At 44.3% G+C, this 13003-nt stretch overlaps 1 protein-coding gene across 8 annotated transcripts in view; it reads right to left on the reverse strand.

Moving 5' to 3' along the window:
* The window catches only part of NCOA3 (nuclear receptor coactivator 3), a 102755-nt gene that overhangs the window by 36699 nt on the left and 53053 nt on the right, over window positions 1-13003 (reverse strand). Inside the window, exon 3 of one of the 8 annotated variants that reach the window (XM_083358788.1) lies at window positions 6393-6485. The exons of the other annotated variants lie outside the window; for them this stretch is intronic. The gene's annotated coding sequence lies outside the window, so the exon portion shown is untranslated. The remainder of the gene's footprint in view (window positions 1-6392; window positions 6486-13003) is intronic. 8 annotated transcript variants of the gene reach the window in all.

Raw genomic sequence — 13003 nt, forward strand, 5'->3', positions numbered from 1 at the left:
ATAAGAAATACCTATGGGAGGAACAACATGGCTTTTCATGTGTTCAAGATGATCTCATTAGATCCTGCTTGCCTTTTTTTTAAAAAAAAAAATCCATCTTAAAAGATTATTTTCTAATGTAAATTTGGAACTTATTAATGGAATTAACAAAACTCTTAATGGGATATTTCAAAAATAAGAAAACCTGCAAAAAATTAGTTTTTATAATCCATTTCTCAGCATAAAATAACTTTTGTATCAGCTACTATATAACAACACTGAATAAGTCTATTGTTAAAACAAGATAGGCAAAGATATTGACAAGTTCTTTTCTACCTCACCTATGAGGTTTCACATGGAGTTTAATTTGTTTTATAATATAACTTGTAAAAGGTATATTATGAAATCCTATAGTTAAGGTGGACTATTAATATGTCATAGAAAGTTACAGTTGCATTTCTAATAATATCTTATTTATTCTGAATCGCTGAATTATAGAAACATAGAATGAAAAATAACCTAAGAGGTTATCAAGTTCAGCCTCTTTTGAAAATCTCCCGTGAAAGGGAAGAACTACTCCATATGGTTTCCCCTGACTGATAACTCTTACTGTCAAGATATTCTTAATGTTGATTCTGTATCTATATCCTTGAAGTTTAATCCTATTACCTCTTGAAGGTGAGAGCTGAGATGGCCTCGCAGATTGAGAGATATGCCCACTGGACTTCTTCTTTCTCCATCTATGTTCCATCAACGAGCGATCCTTTAGATATATTTGTAACATCGGCCCCAAGAGACTATTCGGGCGCAATATGGTCTATCGTTATTCCGAAGCGGATTTGTATGCCCTTAGGGCGGTTTCTGCCTCATGGGCGCAACCTGTCGCCTGTTTCCATACTCCCCTTAATGACGGGTCCAAGCTTTGTGACTCCGAGAGGTGGTTGGGCTTAGATAGGGGCCTCGAGTTAAGACATGCTAAGAGGCCCCTGATAAGATTTTTAGCCGGTTATTTTAAGAGGTTAGGGAGGGGGAGGGATGGGGGGGTAGGGAGGAAATTTGTAACCGGCACTCAGTCTGGACCTGTTAGAGGTCCCGACGGGACGGGGTCGGGAGAGGTGGCGGCTGGCGCTGGGAGTGTGGGGGTGGGGCATCGAATTCCCACGGCGATAGGGTATGGCAGCAGGTGTTTGCGCGGAGGGCCATATCAACATCTGGGATCGCGCCCCCGCTATCTCCGAGCGGTGGCGCGCTCCGACCCTCCGGTTAGCACCCTCTTACCCGGGGATGAGGGTGATCAGGCCCCTGAGCTCAGGTTGGTCTACTTTAACGCTAGATCCGTAGTTAACAAAGCTCCCCTCATCCGTGATCTGATCGAGGAGGAACGTGCGGATCTAGCGTGCATCACGGAAACTTGGCTGGGCTCGGAGGGAGGGGTGCCTCTCACCGAGTTATGCCCGCCGGGTTTCCGGGTGCTGCACCAGCCACGGGCTCAGGGCAGGGGTGGTGGGGTGGCAGTGGTTATTCGGGAGACTTTGTGCCCCCGGGAGGCCACCATTGTCCAGATGGCCGGGAGTGAATCCCTTCTCTTGTGATGTGGTCCTCGGGTTCAGTTGGGCTTGTTGCTCACATACCTGGGGCCCAGCTGTGTGGCAACAGCCCTGCCTGAGCTGCTCGACACCCTCTCAGGGTTGGCGGTGGAGTTCCCCAGGCTTATAGTCCTGGGTGACTTCAACCTGCCATCACTGGGGGGGTCGTCGGAGTCAGCTCGGGAGTTCATGGCTTCCATGACAGCCATGGGCCTGACCCAGGTTATTGAGGGCCCTACTCACGAGGGGGATCATACTCTCGACCTGGTGTTCCTGTCTGGACAGTGGTTGGATGATCTGGGAGGGGGTTCTCCGTCCATCACCCCTCTGTCATGGTCAGATCATCACCTCCTGAGGCTGGTTTTCCGTCATGCCATCCCCCGCCACTGGGCGGCGGAACCGACCAGGTGGTTCCGCCCCAGGCGCCTAATGGACCCGGACCGGTTCCAGAGGGCGCTTGGGCCGATACCTATCACCCTTACCCACAGCCCAGTCGATGCTCTGGTGGAGGCCTGGGAAACGGCTGCCACCAGGGCACTCGACTGCGTTGTACCCATGCGACCTCTGACTCGGCGCAGATCCCGTTGGGCCCCATGGTTCTCTGTGGAGCTCCGGGAGATGAAGCGTCGGAGACGAGGTCTAGAGAGCGGTTGGAGATCCAGCCGGTCCGAATCCGACCGATTGCAGTTAAGAACCTTTATAAGGTCTTATCTTGCGGCGATAAGGATGGCGAAGTCTAACTACTTTGCCGCCCTTGTCGCGTCCGCAGATAATCGCCCGGCCGCCCTGTTTAGGGTGACTCGCTCCCTCCTTAACCAGGAGGTGAGAGAGGATCCCTTGCAGGGACGAGCCGAGGAGTTTAGTCACCATCTGGCGGACAAAATCGCTCTGATCCGGACCGGCTTGGACTCTGACTGGGCAGAGTCCGACGTGGAGGAATCAGGCGGTCTTGAGCATGTTATCTGGACTGAGTTCGACCCTGTTTCCCCTGATGATGTGGACAGGATCATGGGGAGACTGAGCACCACCACCTGTTTGTTGGATCCGTGCCCCTCCTGGCTAGCTTATGCGGCTCGGGAGGGAACACGAGGCTGGTTCCATGCAGTAATAACTGCTTCTTTGAAGGAGGGTGTCTTCCCTGCCGCCTTGAAGGAGGCGGTGGTGAGGCCCCTTCTCAAGAAGCCTGCTTTGGACCCGGCTGTTTTAAACAACTATCGTCCAGTCTCCAACCTTCGCTTTCTGGCGAAGGTTGTTGAGAGTGTGGTGGCGCATCAGCTCCCTCTGTTCCTGGAGGAGACTGATTATCTGGACCCGTACCAATCGGGCTTCAGGCCCGGATACAGCACGGAGACGGCATTGGTCGCGCTGGTGAATGATCTCTGGAGGGCTAGGGACAGGGGTTGCTCCTCTGTCCTGGTCCTATTAGATCTCTCAGCGGCTTTTGATACCATCGACCATGGTATCCTGCTGCGGCGTCTCAGGGGGTTGGGAGTGGGAGGCACCGTTTTACGGTGGTTCTCCTCCTACCTCCGGGGCCGCTCGCAGTCGGTGTTGACAGGAGGGCAGAGATCCGCCCCGAGGTCTCTCATTTGTGGAGTTCCTCAGGGGTCGGTTCTCTCACCTCTCCTGTTCAACATCTACATGAAGCCGCTGGGCGAGATCATTCGTGGTTTTGGGGTGGGGTATCACCAGTACGCTGATGATACCCAACTCTTTCTTTCCACCCCGAACCAACCCAGTGATGCCCTCACCGTGATGTCCCGGTGCCAGGAGGCGGTTCGGGTCTGGATGGGGAGAAACAGGCTTCGTCTCAATCCCGCCAAGACCGAGTGGCTGTGCGTATCGGCGTCCCGGGTTAACCATGTTATTCCACCTCTAATGATGGGGGGTGAGGTGTTACCCCCTGTTGATAGGGCTCGCAACTTGGGCGTCCTCCTGGATTCACGGCTCAATTTTGAAGATCACATAGGAGCCGTGACCAGGGGGGCTTTTGCACAGGTTCGCCTGGTGCGCCAGTTGCGTCCCTATCTGGACCGGGACGCCCTACGCACAGTCACTCATGCGCTTGTGACCTCCCGTTTGGACTACTGTAACGCTCTCTACATGGGGCTGCCCTTGAAGACCACTCGGAGGCTTCAACTGGTGCAGAATGCGGCCGCGCGAGTTGTAATGGGGGTTTCCCGATACTCCCATGTAACACCTCTACTCCGCGAGCTGCATTGGCTTCCGGTTGCCCTCCGGGTGAAATTCAAGGTGCTGGTTATCACCTATAAAGCCCTACATGGCCTGGGTCCGGGATATTTGAGGGAACACTTGCTGCCGGCATCAAACGCCCTTCGCCCAGTGCGCTCCCACAGGGAGGGTCTGCTCAGGGTTCCGCCGGTGAGAGATTGCCGGCGGGTGACACCCAGGGATAGGGCCTTCTCAGTGGGAGCGCCTGCCCTCTGGAACCAGCTGCCGGTGGAGCTGAGGACTGCCCCCGACCTCCGATCATTCCGCCGGGGCCTGAAGACCTGGCTTTTTCAGCTCTCGGGCCCAGACTGAGGAAGAATTTTTAATTTGGGGTTTTTTAATTGACTACAGGGTTAATTTAATACTTTTTAATTTGTTCTTAATTTTTGTATTTTGGATTTTTAATTCCCTGTAAACCGCCCTGAGTCCTCAGGGAATAGGGCGGTATATAAATATAACTAAATAAAATAAATAAATAAATAATCCCATTAGCTCTGGAGCAAGTGAGAATAAGTCTGAAATTTCTAGAATGTAAAAGCTTGAACACAGCTATCATATCCCCTTTCCAGCTTCTCATAACATAACTAGATCTTTTAGCCATTCGTCATAGGATTTAGTCACCAGTCATTTTACCATCTTGGTAGCCCTGCTTTGGATTTACTGTAGACCAACCAATAAAAGCATTGCATAAAACAGACTGTTCTAAAAATTTAATATATAACTTTTTGAAAATATTTTTAAAATATACAAATATATAAAAGCATACACTACTGTTTCATTCAAAATTCAGATTTTCAAAACTGATGTTTCTTTTAAGGCCACTTAAACGTAAATTATCATTAGCCCAGCAAAAAGCTATGTACAAGTTTAAATTGACATTTTTATATTCAGATGAACGCTATTCCCAAGAAGAGTGATTGGAAATAAATGGACGAGATGAAGATCTGCCAAATCTTGGTAGATTAAATAAGCATGGTTGCTCTCTCAAGCAAGGCAGAGCCTAAATTGAAAGCAATGTCAAAATCTTTTTTAGTCTTACTTATGGACAGAGATTCTGTCCAATAGGTCAGCAAAAAAGAAATAGTAAAACTATCAGGATTTGCAACAAAGACAGGTTTTTTCTTTTTCACATTTTTATTATAACATAGCAACATTAGAAGTTATTAATGCTTACAACATATTTTTATATATTACATGAAGTGAATGTCAGAACATTCACCTTTTAGTCTACCAGCTAAGAAAACATTTTTTCCTTAAAAGAAATGAGGCAACATTACCAAAGTACGCAAGTCTTATATTTGGTTTCAGAGCAGTTTGCCAGTGTTTGCTGCTATAACTATCCCTTTAATGTTGAAGACAGGACACATCATTCTAACACTTTCAGGAACTAAGAGCAGTTATGTTCCTGTTCAAAACAGGACATATAATCAGCTAAGCATACACAATCTGGCTCATAAAACAAAACCAGGCTCTTATCTTGCCAAAATATATTGTTTAGTTCTGCATTTCTATCTCTGTTGTATAAAAATATATCTTAGTGAATTTTTTGAGGAATATATATCTAGCATTATTAAAGCACTATTTTCATGAACACCCATCTTGCAGTGTTCCCAAGTGAGTCTGATTTTAAGAGTGCATTCTGACTCCTTACTCTCTAAACATTAAGACAGGTCTTGATTCTAACCTAATATTATAATTTGGCTGAAGATTTATTTAAAACATTTTTCATGTTCAAGAAATTTAAGGACCTTGGATTGAATGTACCGAGTAGAAGTTATAATCATATTCAACCAGACCTACAGTCAATTAAACAATCTCCACACTCTAAATCTGGGAAATCTTTGTGTGTTGCTTATTTACAAACCTTTACAGAGAGCAGGAAGTATTTCACCTACTTATAGTTTGTAATAAAATAAGAAACATTACTGCAGAATTTCTGAGGAGCTATGGATGGAAGGGAGCTTATGGAGGGTTTTGGAGGTTTAAAGCAGGGCTTTTCAACCAGTGGTATGGGTACCACCTGTGGTACATTGGCACCTGGCAGGTGGTTCGCGACCATCCTAGAAAACTGGTAGCAGGAGAGGGGAATGAGCTGAACCGGTGGCAGCACCGCACAAGCCTGAGCGAGAGATGGCTGGAGCTGCAGGGCTGTCAGGGCTCAGTGGAAGCGCCAGGATCAGCGCCAGGCTCCAGCTGGAGCTCAGCACTGATCCTGGCACTTCTGCTGAGCCCAGAAGAAGCACCAATCAGCTGGAATGTTGCCGCATCTCCAGAGTCTTGTGATTTACATTCAGATGATTGGCAACTGATTCATATTTATGACGGTCACAGTGTCCCAGTGTCATTTGAAGTGACCAAAACCTTGTACAACCACCCAGCAGATGAGGGGAATAAAAACCAAACACACCCCCATCACACCCCCACTGCCAATCCTCAACAGAAATGCTCACAACAATGAAAACCTCGGACAGGAGTTAGAGCGCCGCCGGGCAGGCAGGCAGGTGTCTTGCTTGGCTGTGGCTTGGGGGGCACTTTTTTCAGTGCCATTGTAACTTCAAACAGTCACTAAGTGAACTGTTGTAAGTCGAGGACTACCTGTAATTCACTTTTTTCTTTTCTTTTCTTTTTTGGTCATCAAGTTTTTGACACCTTGCTAGGCGACTGGTGGTACTCGGCTGTTGCCATATCCTAAAAATGGTACAATGGGTGAAAAGGTTGAAAAGCCCTGGTTTAAAGGATACAACTGCATTCATGTGTAAGAACCTTCAGGATTGCATCTCTGAATCAAGATAAGGCATGGCATTTAATGCAACATTCTCTCTCTAAGTGCTCCCTGCCAGCTGAAGGTATTTTGTCACGTTAGACAAGGTAAACTTATGCTGCCCTCCTTTATCATTGACTGAACCATACAATTAAAATCCATACCAGATAAATTTTAAATCATACCTTTCACCTCTTCTGCTTTCCTTTGGTTATTCTCCACGTGTGCTTTTAAAGTTCTATGATTAATTAATCAAATTAATCACTTACATTAGTTACATAGCTATAACTTCACCACACCAGTAACCAGGGGCATCTTATGTAGGGGTGGCATTATTGTGCCATTTATGTGACATCATTTTCTACCAACATGGCTGCAATTTACACAAGTTGGAGTTTCCAAATGGTCTTCAAGGGCAACCCCATATAGAGTGTGTTACAGTAGTCTAACCTGGAGGTTACAAGAGCATGAGTTACGTGAGCAGAATCTCCTGGTGCAGGTATGGGGGCAACTGGCACATCACCCAGAGATGTGTAAAGGCCCTCCTAGCCACAGTTGTCACCTGTTCTTCAAGCAGGAGCCACAAGTACAAGAGGACTCTCAGATTGCACACCGGGTCTGTTTGGGGCAGTGCAATCCCATTAGAAGTAAACACAGAAGAACCTTGTTTCTGGGGAGTCCAAATACCCATAGCCACTCCATCTTGCTAAGGTTGAGTCAGAGACCATTTTGTCCCAGCCAGTCCCCAACAGCCTTTAGACACTGGGACAGGATGCCCATGGCATCATGTAAGAAGCCTGGGGTAGAGATATAAAGCTGGGTGTCATCTGCATACTGATGATATCTCACCCCAAACAGATCACCTTAAGCAGCGGCCTTATGTAAATGTTAAATAGAAGCGGAGAGAGAATAGAGTCCTTAGGGATGCCACAAAGTAGGGGCTATGGGCTAGATCTCTCTCCCTCTATCAACACTATTTGGAACCAGCCACAGAGGAAGGAGGAAAACCAGCACAGTACAGTGCCACTCATCCCCAGTTCCCAGAGTCAGCCCAGAAGGGTACCATGATCTTTGGTATCAAATGCCACTAAAAGGTCAAAGAGAGCCAGGACAGATGTACTACCTCCATCCCGCTCCTGCCAGAGATCACCCATGAGCACGATCAATGCTGTCTCAGTCACAAAACCTGGTTTGAATCTCTACTAAGAGGGGCCTAGATAATCTGCTTCACCTAGGGTTCTCTGAAGCTGCCATGCAATCATTCTCTCCACCACCTTCCTTAAACACTTCCTTAAACACCAGCTGCCTGCAATTAGTGCAGGTTCGAGTCCCACCAGGCTCAAGGTTGACTCAGCCTTCCATCCTTCCGAGGTAGGTTAAATGAGAACCCAGATGGTTGGGGGCGATAAGCTGATGGGGGGGGGCGAAAGCCCTAATAAGCAGGCATATACATAGAATGAAGGCTATTGCTAAGCACATTGATTTGTGCTTCTTAGATTGTAAGGCGCCCTGAGTCTTCGGAGAAGGGCGGGATATAAATGGGATTTTTTGTTTAAAAAAAGGGTGGTTGGAGATGAGATGAAAACTTTCCAGGCTAGCTTGGTCGAGCAATGGTTCTTTGGGGCAGGGGCACATCACCACCTCTTTAAGAGCTGACGGGAACATTTCCACTCACACATTCCTTCCTGCAAGACCTTCATTAGTCAGGAGGGGCACAGATCTAATACATAAGTGGCTGAGCTAGCAGTTGAGACATTACTTCCTCAAGTTCAACAGGCTCAAACTCTTCCTAGATCACTTTGCCTTAAGGAGATAGGAGAAGGTGACTATAATTCCTTCCAGGTGATAATTATGCACATAATTAAAAAAGCAAAGAATGATTTAAGTTTTAAAGATGAAGACCATAAAGCAATTAATATCATTGAAGTTATAATCAAGATTGGTACAAATAAATAGGGAAATCAGTTACTCCAATTGTCATTGCTGATTTCTATTTGATGAGGGCAGCTCATTTTTTTGAAGTTTCTTTTTCACAACTATAGACATTCCAGTTTCATGATGCAGCAGGAAACAAGTGATTGAATCTGAATTACATAGGCTCAATAGTACAATACCCAAATATTTGTACATTCTAAAAAAGAGGACTTTAGCCAAAACAGGCAGTGAATGAAGCAGTGCAAGAATGCTCATGCAAAGAAGCCTACTGTATTTTGTACAATTTTAACACCCGATTGATTTAACTTCAAAAGCGCAAACTACTACAAGATTTACAACAGCCAAAGTGCTGGATATATTACTATTTGCTCTTACTAACTAGTTCTTCTTAAATAATCAACATATCATCTTTTGAAGTCAACTAAATAGCCTTTGGTAATTAATTAGAAATACATAAATATTAAGAAAAACATTCAATAATACTGAAACAGGTAGTTTGAGCCATAGCTTATGTTAATAGCTTTATCAAAAAATGTATAGCTTAATGTATAGTATCCTTCAATAAAAATAATGAAGTTAAAATTTTAAACCTGTAATTCTTCCTTTTTCTTTTTAAAAATATACCTCAGTCAAAACTTTTATCTTATTTTCTATTATGATTAGGTAATTTTGAAAAGAAATACAATTATGCAAACTGATGAAAGAACAGATCCTGTCAAGACATGTTTCATTAATCATATAATTAGCAGCTGGAAACTACAGCAAAGTTCTATAAGAATCAGCATTTGCATAAGTTAGAAAATCCCTTAATCTTCTATCTGTAATTTCTGTATTGCATTTGCATTGTTTTGTATTGTATTGTACAAAGAACCATAACATGATTTCTGGGCATGCTCAAGATATTAGTGTGTTTTAGAACAGCATTTTCTTATGTTATATACTAGGAAGCCATTACTGAAACTGAATCATCTACCATACAACATGGGAACAATTGTTGTTGTCATTTTTGTTATTATTATATTTTTATCTCATCTTTTCTATATATAAAACTCAAGAAGGCAACATGTCAAATATTCCCGCCTCCTCTTTTCTCCACAACAACAATCCTTTCGGGAGGGGTGAGCTGAGGGGTGGTCAAATTCATCCAGCCAGCTTTTATGTTTAAAAGAAGCCTAGAACTCAGTCTTCTGGTTTCTAGAACAGCACCTGAATCACTACACCAAACTGGCTCTCCAGGTGATCAAATACAAGAAACAGGGGGAAAAATCCTATCTAGCACTACTAAACAGATCTATGACTGTTTAGTTGTCTGTTACTGTTAATTAATATACATTTTTATCTAAAAATTTATATGCACTCATACAAGTATACAGAACTTCTGACTATGATCAAGTTGTCTCATTTGTTTAATGGTGGGATCCCTTTGTATATACAAATCTGATACCTTTAGAAGCCAAGAAATTACAGCCCACTTCAGACAGTACTATAAAATAGAATTCCTTACTTTATACATCCCCTTCATGGATTACTGCCTTGGTGTGGCAAAGGGGCTTGCGTAATTCAAAGAAGCTATGAGCTATGCCGTGCAAGGCCACCCAAGACGGAAAGGTCATAGCCGAGAGTTCTGACAAAACGTGATCCACTGGAGAAGGAAATGGCAACCCACTCCAGTATCTTTGCCATGAAAACCCTATGGACAGTACCAAAAGGCAAAATGATATGACGCTGGAAGATGAGCCCCTCAGGTCGGAAGGCGTCCAATATGCTACTGGGGAAGAGCAGAGGGCGAGTACTAGTAGCGCCAGAAAGAATGAAGCGACTGGGCCAAAGCCAAAAGGATGCTCAGCTGTGGATGTATCTGGTGGTGAAAGGAAAGTCTGATGCTGTAAAGATTTTTTCTCCATAGGAACCTGGAATGTAAGATCCATGAATCAAGGAAAGCTTGGACGTGATCAAACAAGAGATGAAAGACTGAACATCGACATCTTAAGAATAAGCGAACTAAAATGGACAGGAATGGGTGAATTTAATTCAGATGACCATCAGGTATACTACTGCAGGCAAGGATCCTTCAGAAGAAATGGAGTAGCCTTCATAGTCAATTAAAGAGTAGGAAAAGCAATACTGGGATACAATCCCCAAAATGACAGAATGATCTCAGTTTGAATCCAAGGCAAACCATTCAATATCACAGTAGTCCAAGTCTATGCCCCAACCACCAGTGCTGTAGAGGATTAAATTGACCGGTTCTATGAAGCCCTACAGCACCTTATAGAAGTAACACCAAAAAATGATGTCCTTATCATCATGGGGGATTGGAATGCTAAAGTAGGAAGCCAAAAGATAACTGGAATAACAGGCAAGTTTGGCCTTGGAGTACAAAATGAGGCAGGGCACAGGCTGATAGAATTTTGTCAAGAGAATACGATGGTCATAGCAAACACTCTTTTCCAACAACCCAAGAGATGGTTCTACACATGGACATCACCAGACGGTCAACACAGAAATCAGATTGACTATGTGCTCTGCAGCCAAAGATGGAGAAGCTCTATACAGTCAGTAAAAACAAGACCAGGAGCTGACTGTGGCTCAGACCATGAGCTTCTTGTTGCAAAGTTTAGGCTTAAATTAAAGAAAGTAGGGAAAAGCACTAGGCCAGTCAGGTATGAATTAAATCATATCCCTGTTCAATATACAGTAGAGGTGACAAATAGATTTAAGGAATTAGATCTGATAGACAGAGTGCCTGAAGAACTATGGACAGAGGTTCGCAACGTTGTACAAGACAGAGCAACTAAAACCATCCCAAAGAAAAAGAAATGCAAGAAAGCAAAATGGCTGTCTGAGGAAGCTTTGCAAATAGCTGAGGAAAGGAGGGAAGCGAAAGGCAAGGGAGAAAAAGAAAGATACGCCCAATTGAATGCAGAATTCCAGAGAATAACTAGAAGAGATAAGAATGCCTTCTTAAATGAACAGTGCAAAGAAATAGAAGAAAACAATAGAATAGGGAGGACCAGAGATCTTTTCAAGAAAATTGGAGAGATGAAGGGAACGTTTCATGCAAAAATGGGCATGATAAAGGACCAAAATGGCAGGGACCTAACAGAGGCAGAAGAGATTAAGAAGAGGTGGCAAAATTACACAGAAGAACTATACAAGAATGAGCTTAACATCCCTGATAACCACGATGAGGTGGTCACTGACCTCGAGCCACACATCGTAGAATGTGAAGTGAAGTGGGTCTTAGAAAAACTGAGCAACAACAAAGCTAGTGAAGGTGACAGTATTCCAGCTGAGCTATTCAAAATCTTAAAAGAGATGCAGTAAAAGTGCTACACTCAATTTGCCAGCAAATTTGGAAAACTCAGCAGTGGCCACAGGATTGGAAAAGATCAGTTTACATTCCAATTCCAAAGAAAGGCAATGCCAAAGAATGTTCAAACTATAGCACCATTGCACTCATTTCACATGCTACTAAAGTTATGCTTAAAATCCTAAAAGCTAGACTCCAGCAGTATGTGGATTGAGAACTACCAGAAGTACAGGCAGGATTTCAAAGAGGCAGAGGAACTAGAGATCAAATTGCTAACATACGCTGGATCATAGAGAAAGCTAGGGAGTTCCAGAAAAACATCTACTTCTGCTTCATTGACTATGCTAAAGCCTTTGATTGTGTGGATCATAACAAACTGTGGCAAGTTCTTAAAGAGATGGGCGTACCAGACCATCTTATTTGTCTCTTGAGTAACCTATATGCGGGTCAAGAAGCAAAAGTGAGAACTGGACACGGAACCACTGATTGGTTCAAAATTGGGAAAGGAGTCTGGCAAGGCTGTACACTGTTGCCCTGCCTATTTAACTTATATGCAGAGCACATCATGAGAAAGGCAGGGCTAGATGAATCAAAAGTTGGAATTAAGATTGCCGGGAGAAATATCAACAACCTAAGATATGCAGATGATACCACTCTAATGGCAGAAAGTGAAGAAGAACTAAAGAGCCTCTTGTTGAAGGTGAAGAAGGAGAGTGCAAAGGTTGGGTTGAAACTTAACATTAAGAAAACCAAGATCGTGGCATCCGGCCCTCTCAATTCCTGGCAAATAGATGGGGAATAAATGGAGGTAGTGACAGATTTTATTTTCCTGGGCTCCAAGAACATTGCAGATGGGGACTGTAGCCAAGAAATTAAAAGACGCTTGCTCCTGTGGAGGAAAGCAATGGCAAATCTAGACAGCACGTTAAAAAGCAGAGACATCACTCTGTCAACAAAAGTGCGTATAGTCAAGGCTATGGTCTTCCCAGTTGCAATGTATGGCAGTGAAAGTTGGACCATAAGAAACGCTGAGCACCAAAGAATTGAGGCCTTTGAACTATGGTGCTGGAGAAGACTCCTGCGAGTCCCTTGGACTGCAAGGCGATCAAACCGGTCAGTCCTAGAGGAGATCAACCCTGACTGTTCTTTAGAAGGCCAGATCCTGAAGTTGAAACTCAAATACTTTGGCCACCTAAT

Source organism: Vipera ursinii (genome assembly GCF_947247035.1).
Source record: "Vipera ursinii genome assembly, chromosome: 3".
In the NCBI taxonomy this organism is placed as follows: Eukaryota; Metazoa; Chordata; class Lepidosauria; order Squamata; family Viperidae; genus Vipera; species Vipera ursinii.